Source organism: Primulina tabacum, chromosome 14 (genome assembly GCF_025594145.1).
Source record: "Primulina tabacum isolate GXHZ01 chromosome 14, ASM2559414v2, whole genome shotgun sequence".
Classification (NCBI taxonomy): domain Eukaryota; kingdom Viridiplantae; phylum Streptophyta; class Magnoliopsida; order Lamiales; family Gesneriaceae; genus Primulina; species Primulina tabacum.
Window position 1 is genome coordinate 16,924,528 of NC_134563.1, and position 26,339 is coordinate 16,950,866.

At 36.9% G+C, this 26,339-nt stretch overlaps 1 long non-coding RNA gene across 2 annotated transcripts in view; it reads left to right on the forward strand.

Annotated features, from left to right (window-relative positions):
• Nucleotides 1-22,358, forward strand: part of LOC142525602 (uncharacterized) — a 76,746-nt gene extending 54,388 nt beyond the window's left edge. For both annotated transcript variants that reach the window (XR_012815104.1, XR_012815105.1), the window contains exon 2: nt 22,154-22,358. This is a non-coding gene — a long non-coding RNA (uncharacterized LOC142525602). The remainder of the gene's footprint in view (nt 1-22,153) is intronic.
• The last annotated feature ends 3,981 nt before the right edge of the window (nt 22,359-26,339 follow it).

The following is a 26,339-nucleotide window of genomic DNA, read 5'->3' on the forward strand; positions in this document are numbered from 1 at the left end:
TCATTCTTATTTACGAAGAGTACTGATGCGCCCCATGGTGAGAAACTAGGGAGGATGAATTCTTTATCCAAGAGCTCTTGAATCTGCTACTTGAGTTCTAACATCTCAGCAGGAGCTAAACGGTACGGTACCTTAGAAATTGGCACAGTGACTGGCATAAGGTCAATGGCGAACTCCACCTCTCTCTCTGGTGGAAAGCCTGTGACGTCATCTGGAAAAACGTCAGAAAAATCTCTGACAATCGGTACATTAGATATCGATGGAGTGGGTATGTCATGTGCGAAAACACTACTGGCCAAGAAAGCCTGACAAACCTTATGAATAAGTCTCTGTGCCTGCATGCAAGAGATCATGCGAGGGAAACTTCTCCATCTATCTGGCTCAAAAAAAAACTGCTCCATGCCCAAAGATCTTACCAACACTGACATTTTCTGAAAGTCAATAAGAACTCTGTTCTTCGTCAGCCAGTCCATTCCCAAGATGATATCAAATTCTGGCATCGGCAAGACAATCAGATCGGCATGCACTAGGTGGCCCTGCAGTTCAAGATCAATGTCTCTGACCACGCTAGTAGCTGACAACTCTTCCCCTGATGGGACTGTCACTAAACAGCTCACGTCAAGTCCAATAGACTTGACGTCCAGATGATTAGCGAACGTCTCCGAAATAAAAGAGTGAGTGGCTCCTAAATCTATAAAGGGCTTCGTGGCTGCCCTCTTAATGAAAATATTTTCTGAGAGACGTTGGTACAACACAAAACTTATATCCCAAAATTCTAATCTTAACATCAAGCATAGTAGAAAAATATCTACATAAGTCACCAAAAATACTAACTAGCACACAAATAATCCCAAATAAAATTTGAAACATGCATATCAGAATAATGCGGTGTTGAATTAAATAAGTTACCAGCCAGCATGGTCATGTCTTGGTTCGCCTTCTCTGCTGCATGGCAAACACTCTACCTTGGGTCGGCTACCTTCCACTGTGGATAGTCTCTCAGCATATGATCACTGGTTCCGCATTTGAAGCACTTGCCCGATCCCCATAAGTACTTTCGCGGATGCTGGCGGTTGCACTTAAGGTACACCGGGTGCTCCCCCGGCCGCTGAGGGGCCTTCTGCTGAGTAATAGGATCCTTGCCTTTTGACGGTCCCTGGAATGGCCTTTTCCCCTGTTGCACTTGGAAAGGCGTCTTGAACTGGGATCGCTGCTGTATCTACTGCTGAGGTGCCTGGTAGGGCCTTTTGCCCTGTCTGTTGACCTCTATGTCTCTCTGGTCCTGCTCTTCCACCAAGGCTCTAGATACGGCAATTGCATATGTAGTCGGACCGGCAATCCTCACATCACGGCGCAAGATCGGTGGCAAACCATCCATAAAATGCCTCAACTTCTCTCGGGCATCGTTAGCAATTAGGGGCACGAAGTGACACCCCCTCTCGAACTTTCTCACGAAATCAGCTACCCTGCCGTCTCCCTGACGCAGTGTCATAAACTCCCTAGTCAGTCTGGATTGTACTTCCTCAGTGAAGTACTTGGAGTAAAAGACATCTTTAAAGCCATCCCATGACAGAGTCTGAAAATTCACCGATACAGAAGCGCTCTACCACCACAATCTAGTGTCTCCTGTCAGTAGAAAGGTGGCGCATCTGACCCTGTCTGCGTCATGCAACTCCATAAACGCAAAAGTGACTTCGATGGACTTAATCCATCCTTCAGATACCATCGGGTCAGTAGTCCCCGAGGACTCCATTGGATCCATCCTCTTAAACGTCTCATAGACTGCCTCCGGTCTTGGCCTCTCCCCTGTGTCCACTGCAGCCTGATTCCCTGCAAATTGTTCTAAGAACTGAGTCATTCTTGTAAGCATCTGAGCCTGCATATCTGACGATGGACGAGGAGGAGTGACCCTCTCCCCATCCTGAGCTTCTCTGTCCTCCTCACCTACTTCACGTGCAACAAAACGTATGGGAGGCATACTATTCCAAAATTTCCCCAACACGTAAACCCTCTATGCATGAACATCATAACAATATCATAAGATGCACGCAATTTGAAATTAAAACATGTACTTGCTGAAATAATGACTTGATGCTTACTACATGAAATAATTTAATACCTTAAAAAATACAGACTTGAGGTGTGACTTCGTGAGCTTCTCGCAACTAGCAGTAGGCATGACCATTTACAAAAACACCGCTCTGATACCAATTGTAACGTACCGTACTTTTAAACTATTTTAAAATTTGCGGAAAATTAAAAATTTTGTTAAATGAGTAATCATCATTCAATTTCGATAAAAATATACTCTTCATCCAAAATATTTGCGAGAAAAGATGACAAATCAAGTTTGCTAAAGTAATCAATAAACATCGTAAACAATCCCCTCAAAATCCAGAGTATTTGAAACATGCATAAAAATCTTAAAACATGGGCGGTCCTCGGGTTTAGCTTCCCGCGCAGTCCAAGCCGGCTCACTGGTCCCCACCCCTCGTCTCCTCAAGGTCATCCTCACCTGCATTGATCAAGTCTAGTGAGTCTACAGACCCAACATGTATAAACTAGATATAACAAGTAATACGTAATAAAACCACATGCATCTATAAAGTAGAGCGTACATTCTTGAAACTTGAACGTAATTATATAAACATAGACGTGCAATCATCGTAAAACTTTTCATAAACATACTTGCATCATACATATTTGAACATGCATAAACTTCATCATTTTGCGTTGATATATGTTTCAAAGCAAGTGACCCATACATAAATGCGCCTAATCAGACTAAAAAACAGTACTGGGCTGACAGGGAAAATCCACTACCACGTACATGAGATCCCCGGTCATGCTTTACCAGGTGTATTGGTCCCTGATCATGCTTTACCGCTTTCCAATCCTTATCTAAACCCGATCATGCTTTATCGGGGTGGAGAGGTCCTCCGCCACATTCACCGACTTCCAAACTCGTTCATAATTGGTCACAAGACATTTAGCAAACCTCAAAAACATAAAATATTTCCTTTTGCATGTCGAACATAATTACATAACGTTGAGGAATGCGTTGGGTCTCGCTTGGGGCCAATGCTGCACATACTAACATGAGTTCAAACACTTATTTTTAATAACTTAGACTAGCATTTTGTAGACGTGGTTCGGCTATTCCCATTTGTCTCTATCTATTGCTTAGTCGTCATTCTCACACCCTAAAATGACAAATTTCCTTATGACGTTCCAAATCTCTCGGGGCTCGACCTCGTTTAATCATCGTAATAAATCATGACACCAAACCACAAAACAATCCCTATATATATATATACATATTAAAAAAAATTTTTTAAAATGGAAGACACGGACCATGTGTAAGGGTGCGGGTCAGGGTCCGGGTAGACACAGAAAAATCAAACTTCGAAGAAACAAGGGTACGGACCGCGTGTCAGGATCCGGCTCTAGGTCCGTGTACCTACTGGAATGGTAAACCAACGGAAATCACTACACTTGTGGCTTAGTTCTCCTAACTCAATCATGTGGACAGTGAATCAACACCTTGAGACCTATCCCAGGATGCTATGACAAGATTCAAACTCCCATGACGCCTCAAAACAAAGATGCAAACCATACAACGCAACTCAAACTGTGAACACGACATTTCGACACCAAAATGTTTCCTACGACTTCTAATGCAACCAAGTGCCTATCAACACGAAACGAATCACCAAAATTCATCCCAATATCATACTCACAATAATTAAACGCAGCAGCGATCATCCAACGGTTTCCAACGAAGCCTGCAACAAATAAACTTCAAGAACACATTATCAGAAAAATTACAGTTTGAGCAGTCCCACAAAAATGATCATAACTCAATCGTTTCATGTCCAAAAATTACGAATTTACTGTCAAATCGAAGGTATTAGAAAGTACTACATTTTATATGTTGAAAGTGTTTCCAGAAAATCAACCGAAAAGTCGCAGTATTTAAAATGACGGAAAATTTTGAGTTTCCAGATCTAAAATCGTTTCAAAATCGATCAAAAAATTTTTTGCTCAAACTTTGTACATCATACATGATCTTCTACACATAATAAACATAAAAACATATTCTATGATGAGATCGATGCATAAACGAAAGAATATACATATCTTTTGATATTTAAAGTTACCGAAACGACGATACCGATGCGAGAAGGATGAGAGGGTTGATCCGGGACGAACGTGGAACGATTTTCTTGAAGAAAAGTGACGAAAACTTGCTGGAAAATTATAGAGGAGGGGCGGCTTCTGAACTCCCCAAGAACCCTAGCCTCTTACTCAGAGAAATGAAGTGGAAGTGAAAATGAATTGGGTGTGTGTTCATAGGCGTGTATGTGTCTGTGTTAGTGGTGTGTGTGCATGAGTTTGTAGTTAATTAGGGAATTTTTTTTCTCAATAACATAATTAACATGCTAATTAAATATTAATCAAATGCCAAATTTACTAAAATCCTCCAACAAAATAAAAATACACAAGTGATCGATTTTTTAAAAGTTTTAAAAATTTTAAAATCACTTAATATATCAATTAGGATTTAGAATGGTAAAAACTTAATAAATCATTTAAAAATGACATTTTCTTGACTTGAAATAAAATACCACATTTTAAAATCGCCAAAATCGTCACTAGTCTCTTTTCCTTGATCCCTCATCGAATAATCGCCAGAAACATGAAACTCAGGAAAAATATTTTAACGTGCATCACAAAAACATAAATAATTTAAAATAATACAATTTCATAAATCAATAATCACTAAAAATCATTTTAAACTTAAATAAATAATTTAACAATTAAATAGATTCATGGGTTTTACGTGTACTGAATTTGCGCTCTACATGTTTAGTCCTTAATCACATTGAGATGTGAACCCACTTCTAGTTGTATCAATGAACCATTGAGGGTCACACAAGTTCTAGCTTTCTAGATCCCGTTGAGAAGGAAATTAGTTCAATGTGTTGAACGGCTTAAAAAGGAGTTTATAAGCACAAGAAAAAATTAGAAGTATGACTTCTATATGAGAAATATAACTTTTAATTTGTGGAATTATTCCCAAATTAAAAGTTGACTAAATAAATAATGTATTTGAAAATTGTGATTTTCATAAATTTATTATGGACTAAATTAAAATTATTCAAGTGTTGAATTAATTAAACACTAGTGGACCTATTAGAGTCCAAATAATTAAACTAATTCAAGTGTTGAATTAAATAAATAACATTGGGTCTTGTAGAACCCAATTGAAAATAATAATTTAACTAGTGGGCTTGAGTAAATTCAAACAAAGTTTAATAAGTCTCAAATGTGTTTGAGATATTTAAATAAAAATCTATGTGCTTTGTAATTATTACAGGCCCAAATAAATTGCTTGCTTGGGAGATGAAAGGTTGAGAGTCAACTTTTTCAAATTAAAGGCTAGCATACCTTTGGAATACACAACACTTTTACACAACCAAGAAAAAGCTCATATCCTCCTTTTCTCCAATGTGACCGAAATTCCTCCCAATTTTTCTTCGAAAATTGCTTTTTCATTTTGATGAATTGATAGCAAACTTCTCAAAGAAAAATGACTTAAATTTTCTAGTGCAATTATAAGGTAGTTCTAGCTTGTTGGTGTAGGGCTTGATTTTGAGCAAGGAGTGCTCAAGGGAAGCTTGTAGATTGATATGTAAAACAATTAAACACCCTATGTATGTTTGTGTTTTTGTATATACTACACACTAGTGAGAGGTGCTTGGTTTTTGCTCTTGTAAATGATATTTTTAAAACTTCCGTTGCGTATTCCGGGCATCTGTAAACGATTACCTTTCAATAATAGATTACGGTGTCATCGTAGAGGATTAACGAATCTTTTGTGACAACTCTAGCACAATTGCGATTACATACAATTCAGTTCTTCACTCCAAGACAAAGCATATCGATGTCAAACATCACTTCATTAGAGATTATGCTCTCAAGAATGAGATCAGACTGAAATACATTTCAACTGAACAACAGGCAGCAAACATATTCACCAAGCCACTACCCGAGACTAAGTTTTCTTATTTTCGAAATATTCTTGGATTGATTGATTTATCTTAATTTGTTTAACATTTTTATATGTTGATTCATTACCAAGATTAAGTGAAGGAAATAATAAAGAATTAAAGGGAAACAAGAGTTAAACATAAAAAATTTTATTGATAAAGTTGAGTCTTACAATATAGATTTCCCTATCTACTGGCTCCCTCCAGCAGGTCAGTCAAGTGGTTAACCCACCGGTGGTGGTCTTCAGGAAGTCCTCTGATAAGGAAATCCTTTTCAGAACCTTCTGCTCCTTCAGAACCATCAGCGGATAAACACCTTCATCCTTCAAGATGTCAGCAGTATGAGCGACGCAGAGACGCCGCTGATACTTGTTTTCTTTGCCACTCATTTCCTAGTGGCAACAAGCCCCTCCTCACGGAAGGACTGCAGTTCCTGGAGCTTGATCCAGGTAGACAACATCTTTTCCAAGGCGCTGTGATCCATCTATAAATTCCTAACAGCCACTATGGACTGCTTGAACTCTTCTGTTACGTCTGGTTGCTGTGAACTTCTCGCCTTGTCCATTTGTAACTGCTTGGATATCGTATTATCTATTGAAATGTTCAAGTGATTTTGTGACTAACTAATTTGTTCTTATTTATAGACTCAAACCATACGAAGAGATGCAATGAATACTTTTGACATGAGAATATGAAGAGACCTCTGTCAGCCATCGCGGTTCATTGTCCGAGGATGAATTTATTTCACCATATTTAATGCCTATATTTAGGGGGAACGTCGAATTATAATTGGTTAACTAATAAGACAATTATTAGTTGGTCTTAAACTTAACTGATTTTGTTTTCAACTGATCATTTAGTTCTCGACCTAACTGATCTTATCATATATGTTAACTAATTATCGATTCAGTTGAGATTCCACAATAAGTTTTGCGACTTTCAAAATTACTTATTTAATTATGTTATTAATTGAATTTTTATTGAAAATTTGGTTCCAAGTAGTTCAATCGACTCAATTTCTATATTTACATATGTAGTAAACGCTATTTATTCAAATTAATCTCGGATTACCACGTGTCCAAAATTTGAATAGTAGCAAACATAAATATTTGTGCCGCCTTCATTGAGTTCACTACACTATTCCAAACTCTCAAACACTCGGAGTATTTTTTTGCAGAAAATCTAAGCTAATGGAAAGCCAAACCCCAGCCTTCTTCCTCAACGCAATGGCCATCGACTTTGACTCCGTTCTATTAGTCTCAGATGAAGCTGTTACGAGCAAATTTCTGAAGCTCGAAGCGGCCGGTCTGAAGAAATTTTTGGTAATCACAACCCAAGTCATTTATCCCAAGGAGATTCAAGAATTTTATGCTAATAGAAATATTTCTGATGATGGCAAGATTATAATGACCGTCAACAATCAAGTTCTGATTGAGGACGAAAAATTCTTCAGCAACCTATTCCAACGCCCAACTAAAGGTCTGTCTCACTTCCCTGAGGTTTCAATAGCTGATATTGAAGAGATATAGACTCTACTATCTGTTGTTGGGAAGAAAATCAAAATGTTTGATCCCAAGAAATAACTGAAGCCAGGTATCCAGCTGCTAGCTGATATTATTTCAAAGGGCGTTCTCGCCAAGGAAGGTTCATTCGCTGCCCTCACTCTTGAAAAATTTCAAATCATGACTGTGATAATGAAGGGCACGAGATTGAACTTGTCAACCATAATTTTCAATATCGTGAAGATCATGGTTCAATCGTCCAAGCAGTCGAATGATTTTGCTCTCTGTTCAGCTGTTTACTGAAAAGCTCTGGTCTCATTGATGACTCAGATGAAAATTCATCCAAGTTTAAGGTGTTCAATGCCAAGAATTTTCAGCCACCGAGAACCTAGCTGGACATCTCCCCTAAAAAATTTATTAAGATCAAACAAGATATTGAGATGATGACAGCTCCCAAATCTATGAAGAAAGCCATAACCAAGGACGCGGTTAAGAAACTGACAATCAAGAGGAAACTGATTGTCAGTGAAAGTGATTCGGAGAAGACACCATCTCCGAAGATTTTGAAGAATCCACGATCTTAGAAGACCAAATCAACTGCTTTTTGAGTGATTCCAGCTGATAGACTGATGCCTACTAGGGCTGAGGCACCCATAGCTGCTATACCAATTCAGTCAGTTACAGTTGCACCATCAGCTGAAGAAACTAAACTAAAGAATCAAGATAATCATCCAATAAAGCTTGTCACTGAATCTGGTGAAAAGTTAAAGTTTTTTGGGTTCCGCACAGCTCCTATCTTTGTCACCTGACTAACTGTTCTACCAATTTATCGACCAAAAGGTGTGGTGATTAGAGAAAGGGTAGATTCAACCACTACAGGGTTAACAATCTCTCACAACCTAACTGACCCAAAAGGCAAGGGCCAGATAATTGAAGAGCCTAGGCCAACCAACCAGTTCAGACTCACATCGATCTCACTTGGAGTGAGATAAATGAGTTTGCTGAGTCTAAGTTGGAATATATTGATGAATGGGTCAAGTTTCAAACTGTAGTGTATGCCAGACGACTGAAGAAGAAATCGGTTTTATGGAAATTCATTGCCCTGGAAACAACGGTTTTCAAGACAGTCCAGGCGTCACTATTGCTGAAACAATGGAGAGGATGACTTATTTCTTTGATTTGATGTGCTTGAAGAAGCTGACTGAAGTAACAGATCAGTTGAAACTGAACTACAATCCAATCAGTCCGCCTGCTTATAATGACAGAGCCGTCTTCTAGCAGCTGAACTCAGATCAAATATATTTGCAAATGAGGATCAAATATGGGAAATGGATCAACAATTATACATACCAGTTGATTCCCAAAGTCCAACATCAGCATAGCAAGCTCAGCCAACTGAAGTTCAGTCAGAACCATCCAAAGAACCAATTGCTGAACAAGTTTCTAAGTAAACAACCGAATTTGTTCCTGAGCTAATTCAACGATCGTCACTAGCTCTATGCAACCTCATCATTTCCACCAGATGGACAACCTTTATACACAGATGCTGAGTTGTCATTGGCTAACATTTACGAAGTCATCCAATCAGTTGCCACTGACATCCAGCTGAACTTCGAGCCAGCTGAAAAAGATGTATGCTAAATCTTAATAGAACAACTAGACTTGGAGGCTGTGTTGAAAGAAGTTTAAGATATGGTTCAATCAACTGCTATGACTGAACAACAAAAAGAAAATGATGCGGCCCAGTTGCACTCCGAACAAATAGCTGATTTGCAAGTGCCAACTCATGTGCCATCCAGCTCAATTGCTGCTCAGCCTACTACTTCAGTTCCTGACGCTCGGTAGGAATCAGTTGAAGAAGTTGTTACAGAATTAGAACAACAAACTGAGACTGAATCACAATGACTAGCCATGGTGATTTTCAGTGAAAAGGACAAGGGCAAAGCACCTGCCACATCATAAATCTTGTCTCCTGAAATACCTATAGCTACTGATATCACAATTGAAGAAATTATCCAGTTTGCACAACCTAATCTCAACTATCTCCGACAAGTCAACTCAGCTGATGCAAAAGCTTAAATTTGATTCTATGAAGGAGAATACCATGAAGAACCTCAAGCAGGTTACCAAGGACATCACTGCATTATTTCTCTATGTAGATCACCTGAAGAAGGACTTAGTGACAATTCCAGCTCTTTTCCAGACTCAAGACATGCTTATCAACAGAATTGACTTCGTGCACACAAGTAAGTCAAAGCGGATGGATTTGATGCAGGAACAGATGTTGAATGCCATATCTCAAGTCAGCTCAGAGGTCCGCCTTTTTTCTAACCTTTCTGGTGTTGAAAAAAGAGGGAAGAAGAGCAATCAGATAAAGCAAAGAAAATACCTATTCTACATTTGAAGATTATTTTATCTACAATGAGGTTATTAGTTTTTTAACTCTATGTTTTGTCAAACACCAAAAAAAGGAAATTATTATAATCATAATTTCGGAGTTTGACAAATAAAGCATTTGAAGATTGCATAACTGAACGGTTCAACTACATTAATTCGAACTGAAACTACCAAAACTGAAGTTTCCCTAACTGATAATTAATGAGTTAAATAATCAGAGGTAATCAAATTTATTGAAGCTAACTGAATCTGTAAAGATAACTGAACCATCAGTTGGAAATAATCAGTCATAGAGTCAGCTCAACTGATCGCTATATAGTCAACTGACAATCAGTTTGACATGTCATCAGTTAAAGCACAGCTACCAACCGGCTAATCGTATACTGCAGACTGAAATTATAAGAAGGAGTGCCGAACAGCAGAATGCCACAGTGTACAATTGTCAGAAGAATGTTGACATATTCAGAAAAGACAAATCAACATATAAGTATTAATTAAATCAATCAATGTTACAACTTTTGTAATTAATCAAAGTCTTTTAGTGGAAAACATATCCTTGTGATAGAAGGGGTGACATAGGAGCATTTGAAGCCTCAGAACATCCATAAAATCTTTGTGTTCTTTTTTTCATTTATTCTTTTAGTATTTAATCTATCAGTTGGTTTATTTTTGCACTCAAACTAGTTAACTGACTGATATCGACAACAAGATCATTGGAATCAATTTTCCACTAAACTGATTCACCATTATCTAAAATAGTCTATATCTTTAAGTATTATTCAACCACCCTTCTAAACACTTTGACCCTTCAAACTGATCCTAAAACACAGTTTGATAAATACCTTGAAATTTGTAATAAATTACATTATAATATTCCATTTTTTTGATGCTTTGATGAAAATTCCTCGTTATGCTAAACTTTAAAGGCATATTAGAAAATAAAAGAATGTTGGAGGATAACATGACTCTTAATTTGATAGAAAGTTGTTCTTCTTTGGTAAAAAGTAAGATCCCACCAAAACTAAAAGATATTGAAAAATTTTCTATTCTATGCATGATTGGTGATATGAGTTTTCATAAAGATTTGTGTACTCTAGGTGCCAGCATTAATTTGATGTCTTTTTCTGTGTTTAAGATGCTTGGACCGGGAGAGCCAAAACCACTAGGATTTCATTGCAATTGGGGGATATGTCAACAAAGTAACCATGATGAGTCATTGATGATGTGTTACTTAAAGTGGAAATGTTCATTTTTCCAATGGATTTCGGGATACTTGCCAAGGAAGAGGACTTGGAAATGCCAATAATCTTGGTTCGACACTTCCTTTCTAATGGAAAAGCTATGATTGAAGTCCAATAAAAGAATTTCGTATTGAGATTTAAAGATGAAGTTGATAAGTGCAAGATTTGCACTTAATTTATATTAAATTTCATTTTGAATTATGCTTGTTTTGAATAGAATTACGCGTTTTCGGTTTGTTTTGATTGTCTTTTCAGGAATGGAGAAAAAGCGGACACGAAGCCAAGTGAGCCAAGAAAACAAGTGCACAACCAACACACTATCGGACAGAACCTCGCGCGCCGCTGCGCAAGATCACGCGCAGCCGCGCGCACATACATGAAAGAATCGGCCAGAGACTTGCGCGCGCGCACCAATAAAGGCAAATGACCAGAAACTTACGCGCGGCCGCGCGACTTCATGCGCGACCGCGCACACATGCACGGGCCAGCGAGCAGATGCAGCGCGCAGCCGCGCCAAAACTTGCGCAACCGTGCGCGATGAGTTCCAGAAAACTATAAAATCGCGATTCTTAGGTCACGGAAGGGGATTCAGCCGCCCTTTGGAAAAAGTCACGAGAACAGCCGTCATTGGAGAAAGACAAGAGAAATCGGAGCGCATACACGAGACGAGGATTCAGAGTGCGAAGAACAGTCACAAATACGAAAAACAACGGATCTGGGGACGGATACGACACTTCGGATTTGTTATCTTTCCCTTCGTTTCTATATTCTACTGTGTAGCGATGTCTAGAACTATGAATATGTCTTGTTTTCGCTTGGATTTCGTGATGAACTAAATTTTCATTATAGAGAATGATGTAGCTTTGTGGATACGATAATTTGACGTGGTTATTTTATATGATTGAATTCCATTTTATATTTAATTGTGTTTCTTTGTGTTTATTTTACAGCAATTTACTGGCCATAAATTGTTTGTTATTTGAATAATTCTATAACTCGGGAGAGGGACTAGGATTATAGAACATTAGAGACACATCGTTGTATGTTTATATCGTTCGGAAGGCGTATAACTTTAGCGAGGCTTAGGTAAGAACATCGTTTGTATTTATCAATTAAACTTAGATTTTATTATGAATAATTAAATCGAAGTTTAATTGATACAATTTATTCGTCACTTGGGAAAGGGGGAATAAAATAATTAAGTGTTCTTGGTCATTAAATAAATGGAATTCAGGAATATAAATTTAACTGGGAATAATTGTCGTGGATACTTGGTGAAATCAGCTCTCTAGATATTTTCTCTAATTGTTATTCTTCAATTCGGTGATTAGATTAATCCTTTGTTTTTAATTAATTCGTTCAAATAAACCAATCTGGTTATTGATTTGTCTAGATAAAGTCTTGACTATTTTAATTACAAGCATTGATATATATTTTTATACACACTCATCGTAGGATCGACACTTGCACTCAAAAGTACATTTTACTATAACTTGACATCGTGCGCTTGCGAGCATTTAAGAAAAAACGCAACAAGTTTTTGTCGCCGTTGCCGGGGAGTGTCAAAATTTAAATTTATATAAGTATTGTTACCAATTAGTCAAGATTTTAATTTAGAGCTTTATTTTATTTTTATTTTTATATTTATTGGGTTGTTCATTTTGCTTGCTTGACAGTGTATGCTAAGATCGCAAAACTCAGACTTGCTGATTTTTGACCCGGAGATCGAAAGAACTGCGAGAAGATTAAGAAAAGCAAGAAGGGAAGATATCCAAACAATGGCTGAACACATAGAGAATGACAAAAATAATCCGCCAGAAGCTATACCTATCAGAGCTCACTTCCGACCAGTGATCAACACTCATTATTCTGGCATCATTCGAGGGACCATAAATGCCAATAATTTCGAGCTGAAACCCGCTCTTATCAATATGGGGTTCAACAAAACCAGTTTTCTGGAACCGTTACTGCAGATCCTCATCTACATCTCAGAACATTCCTTGAAATCACTGACACAGTAAAAATAAATGGTGTTTCTGATGATATAATTCGATTGCGCTTGTTTCCTTTTTCTCTAAGGGACCAAGCAAGAGGATGGCTACAATCGCTTCCCTTGGGAAGCATCACGACATGGCAGGAGCTGGCGACAAAGTTCCTTTCTAAATATTTTTCCCCTGCGAAGTCTGCACAATTGAAGATTGAGATCAGCACTTTTAGACAGACCGACTTCGAGCAGTTGTATGAAGCTTGGGAAAGGTATAAAGAGTTGTTGCGGAGGTGCCCGAATCATGGTTTTAAAGACTCGGTGCAGATGGAGCTATTCTATAACGGGTTGAATGGTCAGACACGGACAACAGTAGATGCAGCGGCAGGTGGCACGATCTTTGCAAAATCTCCTGCTCAAGCTTATGACTTGCTTGAGCAGATGACTATTAATAGCTACCAATGGCCGTCGGAGAGATCAGGAGTTCAGAGGACTGCTGGAGTTTATGCTGTGGATCCTATCACATCACTCACTGCACAAGTATCAGCATTGACTACACAGATAGCGACTATGAATAAAGTGAGTACATCAAACACTGAGGGAGCATCGTTTGTCGTTGAAGAATCGCAAATTCCTGAAGAAGTGCAGTACGTCAACAACAAGAACTTTGGAGGCTATGGAGGATATCGAGGTAACCCTCCCCCTAACACTTATCATCCTGGTTTGAGAAATAATGAGAATTTTTCATATGCAAACAATAAGAATGTATTGAATCCTCCACCGGAGTTCAATACATCAAATGGGGAAGGGAAGCCATCATTTGAGGACTTGGTCGGGACATTCGTTTCTGAATCTGGTAAGAGGATGGCTAGGACTGAGTCTAGGCTTGACAACCTAGAGACCCACATGGCAAGTATTGGTGCGACCTTGAAAATCCTTGAATCGCAAGTGGGGCAGATAACAAAGCAACTCACGTCTCAACCATCAGGCACAGTCTTAAAGACTGCAGACCCAAATCTGAGAGAAATGAATGCCATTTTTATACAGCATGAAGAGTTAGGTGTGATAGGAAGAGAAGAGAAGGAGGTTGAACCCACACCTGTTCGGGATGAAAAGCCAACTCCAACCAAAAGAGCCCGAGGTAAGAAATATGAGAGGTATGATTTAAATCAATACATTGATATTTCTTTACTTTGCTACCCCCAGAGATTTTTACAATTACAAGTTGAATTTCAAAATAAAAAAGGTCTTGAAGATCTCGAGAACCTACACACTAATAATGAGTTTGCAGATAAGGTGGGAGGTGAATTTACTGAAGGAACGCGAAGAAATCGTCCTCAGAAGTTGCTAGATCCCGGTGAATTTATTATGCCATGTGAAATAGGGGGTCATTTAGTGGAAAAAGCTATCTGTGACTCAGGAGCGAGCATAAATATAATGCCAAGTTCTCTCTACGAGAAACTTGGATTGAGTAGGATGAGGCCCACCGGACTAAGCTTACAGATGGCAGATAAATCGATCAGGACACCATTGGGCATCGTGGAAGATGTTGAACTTCGGATCGACAAATTGAAGGTTTTAGCAGAGTTCGTGGTACTTGACATGGAGAATAGTCAGAACGTTCACGTTGTTAGAGTAGGTGCCCGTCGAGCCAAGTGTTGGCCGAGTGTTCACAATGAACTCTATGTATAAACAATCTTTATTTTAATAATATTTGAATTTATCATTTTGGCACTTCTTTATCTGTATACCCATGCTAGTTGCATAGATAAAGCCCTTGAATATACAAATAGTAGAAAGAATATGAGATGCTCATATGATGAGTATCATGAAACTCATATTTGTAATACTGTATATTCTAAACGGTTCCTAGTCGATTCAGCCGCCGCTAAGAAGGATATAGGCCGCTCGAGTTCGAGACTAGTATCTGCGATGTGAGTACCATGTTTCATTGTTAGGGGACATTGTGATGTCCGAGCATGCAGATAGGTGCTCTTGGTAGAGTGCACTGAACAACCCTCCATAAAGGACTTTCCAAGTGGTTCTCACTTATCGAGTGGAAAAGTCCTAGTTTATAGTTGTACACCATTAGTCCTTATGACCCGGGACAACATTGAGACTCTATGTGCTAAAATTACACTTTGACTTGTTTACCGACTCTCATGGGGTCATCAAGTGGCAAGGTTGGGTGTTCTGTCGAAACATATCGGAGTCGATGCATTGTAGTCGGGGATTCACCGCTTACCTTTGGGTATGGATATCCTATGTGTTCTCATGTGTATGTAGGTTGAAATCTCTGATCAGAGTATGGTGGTAATTATGAAAGGGGTTTCATAGATTACAGCATCGATGCAACTACGACATGACACATAGTATCGATTCATTGACAACTCTCGATAAACCAATGGTTGTCGAATCGGTCGGGATATATGAGTTGAAAGGACCGTACTGTACGCTAACCATAATTGAATGGTTCTTACAGGCACTATCATTTGATACCTAGGGAATCATGTAAGCGATGCTGCTAGGCGTTTAACATGATTGGTTGGGTATTATCAGACTTGAGTTCTGACGTTCTTGTTGTCAAGGAGTTGATAAGTAAGAATGGAGCAATTGGGGTATGCTCATACAAGAACATTTTTAGTCCGAATCACATGGAAATGTGAACCCACGGCTAGTTGTATCAATGAACCATTGAGGGCCACACAAGTACTAGCTTTCTAGATCCCGTTGAGAAGTAAAAATAGTTCAATGTGTTGAACGACTTATAAATGAGTTTATAAGCGTAAAGAAAAATAGAAGTATGACTTCTATTAGAGAAATGTAACTTTTAATTTATGAATGTGTTCCTAAATTAAAAGTAGGTCAAGTGAATAATGTATTTGAAAATTGTGATTTTCATAAACATCATTATGGACTAAATTAAATTAATTCAAGTGTTGAATTAATTAAACACTAGTGGGCCTAGTAGAGTTCAAATAATTAAATTAATTCAAGTTTTGAATTAATTAAATAACATTGGGCCTTGTAGAGCCCAATAGGAAATAATTATTAAACTAGTGGACTTGAGTAATATCAAGTAAAGTTTAATTGGGCTCAAATATGTTTGAGACAATTAAATAAAAGTCCATGGGCCCTTTGTAAATGTTACAAGCCCACTAGGTTTTGCATGCTTGGGAGGTGAAGGGTTGTGGATTACTTTTGATTAAAATATTGCATGGCATGCAAGACTACTTTTCACTTTTCCCACATCCTAGACAACTAATTCACTCTCCCCCATTCTAGCACTTGGCCGAAATTTCTAAAAAAATTTCTCTCCATTTTTTCTTCATTTTGGTTGAGGAATTCTTGCACTTCTCTTTGAAAAATCCTCATATTTTTCTAGTGCAAAATATGAGGGGATCTTCCTAGTTGGTGGTGGGCTTGATTGTTGAACAAGGAGTGTTCAAAAGAAGCTTGTAGAAGGTCATCCTTTCAAGAGCCAAGTTGTTTACATCTTGGTTGGAGCCATCATCAACCTCAAGCGGTTGATAGGTATAATTTCTTAACACCCTATGTATGACATTTTGGTGTTTTAATATATATTACACACTAGTACAAAGGTGTTTAAATTTTTACTCAAAATTTCGGTTTTATGCCCTAGAAAAGTTTTGAACTTCCGTTGCGCATTTGAACACCTTAATCGATCCCTTTCACACGTCATTCTAGGAGGACCATTATTGGCTGTTGTTGGAGCCATCATTGACGTGAAACGAGGAATGATGACCATGGAAGTTGAAGGTCAACTGGTGGAAATAAGGGCATCCAAGAAATCATACGACCCACCTTGAGCAGTCTAGTGATAGTCGGGCTGACGACGTTAAACCAAGCGCTGTGTGGGAGGCAACCCACAATTTTTATTTTTTTTAACATTCATTTTGTTTTTTTATTTTATTTTACTCCCTTAGTTGTTAATTCTACCCACCACCAGATCTATCACCGCCGCAGCCCATGGACGTGGATGATGAAGATGCTGCGGTCGACAACTCGAGCGCTCGAGTTCTGACACTAGTGCGCGAGGTATGTGTTGTCGTGTTCTTTATTTCTATACATTGATGACAATACATACTTTAAGTTTGGGGGGGTGAAATTGCTTGGTTGCTTGTTAGAATTTTTTTTATTGCTCAGTAGTTAAATTGATTTTTTTCTTTCTTTAGTTTTTATTTTTGCATACTAGATTTGTTAGGAAGAGTCATGGATAAGTACAATGTGTGTCCGATGATGAAAATGGAATTGCGGTCCTGAAGTATATATGTGTTCATGATAACTTAGGAGTCACAATTATTTTGCACTGTCATGTTTGTTTATACTATCGTTGCTTAGAGACAAGTTGCATGCCTGTGATGCTAAATAGATGACGGAGATCTGATTCTTGGTAATTCTTGCATGACATTGATTGACACTTTTGCAAACATGGAAATGATCTAGGCAATGTTTTTCACAATATCTTTGGGCCTTTGTTCTTTGTTTACTATCAATTGTAGCCCTTTGAGCTTCGAATTAATTGAGAAACTTAGAATTTCTTTCGTACCTATGTCGTATATCATTTTTGGTTGAACAAATGCATGTAATTAGTTTGTATGAGTTTACTAATGGATTGACGGAAATCTAGAACTTGCTTGAACACTTTTCGAGGCGAAATACGGATAATATGTGACATAGGAATGATTTAGGTGATCTTTGGAGCCGTTTTGAGCCTTCGAGCCGACCAAATGCACATGAAATATCCCTAGTGTCCCATTTGGAGCCTACTAAAAATCAAGTGGTGTATATCAATGACATACAATTAGCCCCCACTTGTATCTATTCTACATCCAACGACTACCTAATGAAGCTTATACACTTATTGTCTTACCTAATTTTTAGAGAAATAAGTTCATGGGAGTTATAATGATTCAAATACTCCTTGAAAGGAAAAGAAAAAGTTAAATGTGCTAAAAGGAGTTGAAAAGAGACAAAAAGAAGAAAAAAAATGTGAATCAAAAGTGGTGAGAAAGAAAATATATGGGAGAAGAAGGATATGAATGAGAAAAAAAACAATAAAGTGATGGTGAATGAAATGAGGATGAGAATTATGAAAATTCAATTATTTCTCTCCAATTTTGATCTCCATACCTTTATTGTAGCCATGAGCCGTAGCCTAACGTTACAAGCCTACATGACCTATTAACCTTGTCACATTCATCCAATATACTAGTGGAGAAAATTTGTTCAAGTCAAGCCTATGGATACCTGAAAAACATTGTTATCAAGTATAGACTTTAATCACTTGCTCGCAAGCATCTCATCGTTTGATCTCATCTGTGCCATACTTATGTTAACTATCTTTCGAGCCAAATAATCACCGATAAAGTCCTATGTGATCTGTGAATGCGAAATTATATTTTGATGAAGTGTGAGCAACACTAAGCTGATGATTTCTTGAGTTTGTAAGGCGAATGGGTATGACAACTCTATTTGAACATTCGATTGGGTAAATGAACATTGACATATCACACACGCACGTGACTCTTGAGAAATCGTGAATTACATGAATTTAGATAAGTCGAAGGTCAACATCACTTTTCGCATATCCATGACTATAGTAGTTTGCGTAATTTTTTCCTTAATTATTAGCTTTTATTTTATTTTGCTCGAGACTAGCAAAATTTCAAGTTTGGGGGGTTTGATAAGTGCAAGATTTGCACTTATTTTATATTAAATTCTATTTTGAATTATGCTTGTTTCGAATAGAATTATGCGTTTTTGGTTTGTTTTGATTGTCTTTTCAGGAATGGAGAAAAAGCGGACACGAAGCCAAGTGAGCTAAGAAAACAAGTGCACAACCAACACACTATCGGACAGAACCTCGCGCGCAGCTGCGCGAGATCACGTGCAGCCGCGCGCACATACATGAAAGAATCGGCCAGAGACTTGCGCGCGGCCGCGCCACATCAAGCCCAGGCGCGCGCGCACCAATAAAGGCAAATGACCAGAAACTTACGCGCGGCCGCGCGACTTCATGCGCGACCGAGTGCACACATGCACGGGCCAGCGAGCAGATGCAGCCGCACAGCCGCGCCAGAACTTGCGCAACCGTGCACGATGAGTTCCAAAAAACTATAAAATCACGATTCTTAGGTCACGGAAGGGGATTCAGCCACCCTTTGGAGAAAGTAACAAGAACAGCCGTCATTGGAGACAGACACTAGAAATCGGAGCGCATACACGAGACGAGGATTCAGAGTGCGAAAAACAGTCACAAATATGAAGAACAAGGGATCTGGGGATGGATACGACACATCGGATTTGTTATCTTTCCCTTCGTTTCTATATTCTACTGTGTAGCGATGTCTAGAACTACGAATATGTCTTGTTTTCGCTTGGGTTTCATGATGAACTAAATTTTTATTCTAGAGAATGATGTAGCTATGTGGATACGATAATTTGAAGTGGTTATTTTATATGATTGAATTCCATTTTATATTTAATTGTGTTTCTCTGTGTTTATTTCACCGCAATTTATTGGCCATAAATTGTTTGTTGTTTGATTAATTTTATAACTCGGGAGAGGGACTAGGATTATAGATCATTAAAAACACATCGTTGTATTTTTATATCATTCGGAAGGCGTATAACTTTAGCGAGGTTTAGGTAAGAACATCGTTTGTATTTATCAATTAAACTTAGATTTTATTAGGAATAATTGAATCGAAGTTTGATTGATACAATTTATTCGTCACTTGGGAAAGGAGGAATAAAATAATTAAGTGTTCTTGGCCATTAAATAATTGGAATTCAAGAATATAAATTTAACTGAGAATAATTGTCGTGGATACTTGGTGAAATCAGCTCTCTAGATATTTTCTCTAATTCTTATTCTTAATTGTTATTCTTCAATTCGGTGATTAGATTAATCCTTTGTTTTTAATTAATTCGTTCAAACAAACCAATCTTGTTATTGATTTGTCTAGATAAAGTCTTGACTATTTTAATTACAAGCATAGATATATATATTTTTATACACACTTCTCGTGGGATCGACACTTGCACTCAAAAGTTCATTTTACTATAACTTGACATCGTGCGCTTGCGAGCATTTAAGAAAACACAAAACAGAAGTTATCTCCACTTTTGATGTTTTTATTGACATTAAGCAAACACTACACAATAAAGATTGCTTTAAAATTGATGTTTTGGATTCACTTTGTAGAACCCGTAAATCAGACTACGTAGAAGTCATGCATAATTCTAGTATTTAAATTAAAATGATTTGTATTGCATGAGTATTTAAATTCTTTTCTATAAATTTATTTATTTTACGCAGTAGTTTAATTGTTACCTGTTCAGTTAAATAAGTGAGGCCGGACTGGTGATGGAGTATGGAGATAAGTTAATAAAGACTTATTTAAGAAGTGGTAATTTAGCATGTTAGTAAATATAATTTAAAAAGTTGGCATGCATGCAAATTATTAAATTTCTTTGGTATTTGATTAAATTATTTTGAAGCATAAAATGCATTTTTATTCCATCAATTTATGTTTAATTATTTTTATGCATTTTATGCATAATTCATGCATGGTAGAATTTAATTCATGAAATTTTAAAAGTTCACGCATTAGGATTTCTAGGTGCATTTCACGTTTGAACGAGGATCGGAGACAGAGGAATTTTCATGAAAATTATTTTTATTTCACGAATTATTTTTATAAATTAAGTTAAAGCATTTTAAGTGTATTTTTGAAAAATGGGAATTTTTGGATGTTTCTACCCGCAGATTTTATTTTATATTTTTCAGTACGCAAAATTTATCGAATCGGTGGACTTTTTAATGGTTCGGCTATTATTTTCAAAACCTTTTCAACACGATATATTTTTCGGGAGTGGGTTTGGATTTATGGGCCCATTTTGGACTTATTGGGCTTAAATCTTTTTTTAAAACTTTTAATTAATAATTGAGAGCCCATTAACCATTTGTTTATTATTTATTAAGCTCCTAAATCACTAATTAATCTAAACCTAAGAGCACACTAGCCGACACCTCCCTCAGCTGCACTTTTCCTCTCGGTTTTCAGAAAAAACTCCATCAAGCAAGCCTCGGCGTTCCACTTGTTCTTGCAAGAAAACTTCATACGGGTTCCTCTCATCATCCTTGTTCTCCAATCATCCCTAAGGCACGCTTGTATCTCTTACTTTCTCATCATTCACGTCCTATATACATCGAAAATTCATGTTTATGCATGTTCATCACTCGATCTATTCCGTAACTACGTTTCGGTCAAGTTTTCATGGACTTGTCTATTAGCATGCATGATACTCACGTTTTTTTTCTGAATTTGGTGCAAGGGGCTGTGATTCTTTAGTGTCTAGAGGCCGCTGGTGGTGACAAGTTGCTGTCATGAGGTTTAGTAAATGTGCTGGACGTACACGAGTGAAGAACCGAGAGTTTGGGGCTTGGGTGGTTCGAGTGATCGGGAGGGGGTGTAATGGTTTCGATCTGTTCCTACATTTAATCTGTACAGCAGCCTTTTTGCTTGGTTTTAGCTTGGTTTAGAAGGGTCATTAGGGTCTTAATGGTGAGTCTTAAAGGTAGGACAAATGGTTGTAGAGGAGTGGACCGAGATGTTGGAGAGGAGTTGTAGTGGTGTAGGACATGTGTTTGGTTTTGAAATAATGGGGGAGGCCGAGAGTTGTTGTAGTAGGGTAGGTGTTGGCCGATAATTTGAGGACTTAAATAGGGTAGCAAATGGCCTAGGATGAGTGGTTTATTATAGTGCAAAAGTTGGAGAAGAATCGAGTGTGTTTCGAGTCGATTCGGGTTAAAACCGGGACCCCGGTTCAAGTTTTAAAATAATTCGGTTATGTTATGAATTGGGCTCGAGTTTACGTCTAGAAATGTTTTTAATAATGTTTTGGAATATTTTAAGGAGTTTGGTAAGCTTCGGGTAAATTTTAGAGGTCCAGGGTTAAAACGATAATTTTTGGATTTCAAGGGGCAAAATGATCATTTTGCACCCGGGGTGAGATTTTAGTCCTAGCAGCGCCCTGAGCACAAATCATAATATTTTTAAATGTTCATGCATCACGTTTACGATTTTTACGCTATTATAATAATTATGGTGCATGCTTAATTTAAAGGAATTAAGTGAGAAAGTGAAGAGCAGTCCATCTCCGTCGCGCCGCGTCGTTGTTTCGTTTGTTTTCTGTCAAAACAAACCAAGGCATGTTTATATCTTCTTTCACTATTCAATCAAGCCATATAGGTATTTTTAAATATCGCAAGTAAATGATTTTAATGCAAGAAGATCGAAATTGTTCATATTTAATTATGTTGGTTAATTATATTACGTGCAAAATATTCATTTTTGAGATTTATGCGATATTGCTTGTGGTCACTTTACTATCATGATTAAATCCGGTCGCCAGTTACCGGTCCGATCGTCAGTTACCGGTTATGAGAGCATTACTAAGTCCTGTCGCCAGTTACAGGCCCGGTCGCCAGTTACCGGTCAGTTCAGTTGTTTCACCCAGTATACTGTGGCAGTAGTCTGATCATACGTACATTATTAAATCCGGTCGCCAGTTACCGGTCCGGTCGCCAGTTACCGGTCAGTTCAGTTTAGTTCAGGGGCCACTTGCGTAGACCATAATCTCAACAGAAAATTTATGACATGCTATTTTATTACAGTGCTCCAAGGAGCAAACATTTTCACTATGATTTTCAGTTCAGTTATGCACGTATTATAATTGCTCAGGACAAGTTATTTTCACATTATGTCTCATGACATGATATTTTTATCCCATGCAAATTTTACTATATTATTTACTCGTTATTTACGATATATGCATGGTGAGTCTTTAGGCTCACTAGACTTGATTGTTGTAGGTACTGTTGATGTCGGGATCGAGGGCGGGGACCAGTGAGCCAGCTCGAGTCGGCAGTAGTGGGACCCGAGGACCTCATTTTTTTTCAGCATTTACTATTTTATGATCAAACATTTTTCAAGTTGCTGGATTATTTTAAATTATTATTTTTACAAACAAACATTTACTTCCGCTGCCATTTCGAACATAAAACTTTATTTATCAGTTTATTTTATGAAAGAGGTATTTTAATTATTTTAGAAATAAAAATTTTAATTTTTTTCGCAAATTTTCAAGTACGGATTTTTAGGCCTCTACAGCTGGTATCAGAGCAATGATTCTGTAAAGTGTTGCACTACTACTGACCTCGAGAAGCTCATGAAGTCACGCCTTCGGTCTGTAAGTTTTACATTTACGCATTTTATTTAAATCATGAATTATTTTAAACATCATGTTTTCATGAAATATTTTACGTTCAGATTTTAATTATTCATTGTGTATTTAAATTTAAAAATAAATTATGGAATAATGCATGTTGGGTACGTTTGGAATTGGACATGTCTAAGAATTCGAATATTGGGCTTTAGGAGAGGTTAAAAATGATTTGACTATATTAATTTTTAGGTCAATAGTGTTGATGTCCTCCTTATGGGTTATAAGTTAATCTTGAAAATTATGAATGCTTTCGAGACTTGTAGAATTTCTAAGAAATTATTAATGGTTCTTGGTTGTTAGTCGAGTAAATTTTTGAGGATTTCATAAAAGCAATAGCGATTCGAAGACTACGACAATCTTTAGGATTATAAATGTACAATTTGAGGATTTAAGTATCTATGGAAATGTAAGATTAATTATGAGAATTTATTTAGGATGCATTCTCTACATAGTTGGATTTAAGGATTGAATTGCAGTAATTGAGAATTTTAAGGACCTAATTGTAATAAACAATGATTTGAGGACCTAAGTTCAAAAATAAAATTCTAAGGGACTATTTTCGAATTTACCAAATTTTGGGATTAAATTTCGAGTTCGAGAATCTAAAAGTTTAATGAGGTAAAGATGGAAAATTTTATAAGGACAACGATGCAAATTTCGAAGAGTTGTATGGCCAAAATATAAATTTGGAGAACTGTAAGGGTCAGATTGCAATTTTGAAAATTTTAAGGATTAAATGCGAACTTTTGAGGAATTGGAATTTTAAGTATTTATAAGAATGTAAATTGTGTTATGGGAATTAATTTGGGTTTAATAAACTTAAGGCTATTGAACCTTATGATGTGGGAAATCTATAAAATGAAATTGGGAATACTGAGGACTAATGGGTAATTGTGCAATTTCGAGATCTAGGGAAAAATTGGATGATATTCGAGGAAAGTAAGAATTAATTTTACAATTTTAAGAAATTTGAGAACTTATTTAGTAGTAAGTGAGAATTGAACGGTTTAAATGATAGGAATTTTCGGTTATTTAGGCTGCTAGAAAATATAGAATATTTAGATATTTGGATTATAATGTTACAATGAATGGTAACCAAGGACATTGTAGGATGAATCAATCTTAGGCGTGAAAATTTAAGCGTTAGTGAAATCATGTTGTGGCAAATTAAGGATTTAAAGTGATGATGTTTTAAGGTAAATTTGATCGGCTAGTTAAGTTATAAGGATAAACATGGAGTTAGTAAATTTTTGGGAACATAAGTTTGATGTGTCACAAGTTTTAGTCATGATCTTAACAGTTAAGATTATACCTTGTGAGAATTTAAAATTTTTAGAAAAGTTGGGTATGATGATGTTTAGTTTAATTAGTAGACGCACGTAAGAGGTGAGGTGGACACCTTGTCTTGAGAAATTTTGGAAATCATTAACAAACTTGGGACTAAACGGATATGCGTATTGGAATTATTTTATTCAAAGCTATTTGGATTAGGTAAGAATGAATTTCAAATTTATGGGATATTTGTTCATACGGAAATTTTGAGTGAAATAAAAACAAAAGGGAATTAGTTGTGTTCAATATAAGTTATCAATTGATGAATATTAAGATTTTTTATCAAGTAAGGAATATAAAAGCTTGATATGGGGATTCTAGAGTTCTATGGTTTATAAGTGAAATTGGTTTATTAAAGTTAGTCTAATGTTATCCTGGGCTAACTTATTAAGTTTATATGCTAGAATTAAGTAAGCATTAAGGATACATAAGAATGCGACACTTGTTCCATTGAGGAAGTTCAAAGTCCTAGGCCTCAACTAGATTGTAATTGGGAAGATGATAGTTTGAGCAGGTAATTGATGCTAGAAGTGTTATTATTAAGGTAGAAGGTCGATGTTGTATAATTGAGTTTTATGAATTAACGTTATTCGATGTTTAAGATTTACAACGATTTCACATCCGAGATGCACTTGTAAATAATAAGGTACGTAAGTTTAGTGCCGTAGATAAAGATTCGATTCAAGAATTTTAGGCTAATACTACGATGAGGTTGAAATAAGGTGTAACCTTTAAGCGTTCTACTGAGAATAGTAGTCGATTAGTAAATTTTGGTACAAAGGTTTGTTAAGTCGAACTGGATAAATGCTAATATAATAAGTCGATGAATATTACGAGTATAGTATAAGAAAAGTAAGGTGCGATAAGTTTGGACATCCATCTCTAGTATGAGAAACTGCGGGATAAGTCAAAATTCGGGGCTATAGTTGAATAGAACTAAGTCACCATAAGTTGTTTTAAGTTGCGATTCACAAACGAGGATTTTGGTAGACAAATTTATTTAGGATTGAGGAGACGTAAGGACAACTTAATATTTATCTTATCAGAGTAGCGCATCGGAAGCGTGGATTATTAGGATTCTAGAATCAAGAGTCTAAACTTTTTGTTTATCAAGTATAAGCGAATTTCGAGGACGAAATTTCTTTTAAGGGGGGAAGGGTTGTAGAACCCGTAAATCAGACTACGTAGAAGCCATGCATAATTCTAGTATTTAAATTAAAATGATTTTTATTGCATGAGTATTTAAATTCTTTTCTTTAAATTTATTTATTTTACGCAGTAGTTTAATTGTTACCTGTTCAGTTAAATAAGTGAGGCCGGACTAGAGATGGAGTATGGAAATAAGTTAATAAAGATTTATTTAAGAAGTGGTAATTTAGCATGTTAGTAAATATAATTTAAAAAGTTGGCATGCATGCAAATTATTAAATTTCTTTGGTATTTTATTAAATTATTTTAAAGCATAAAATGCATGTTTATTCCATCAATTTATGTTTAATTATTTTTATGCATT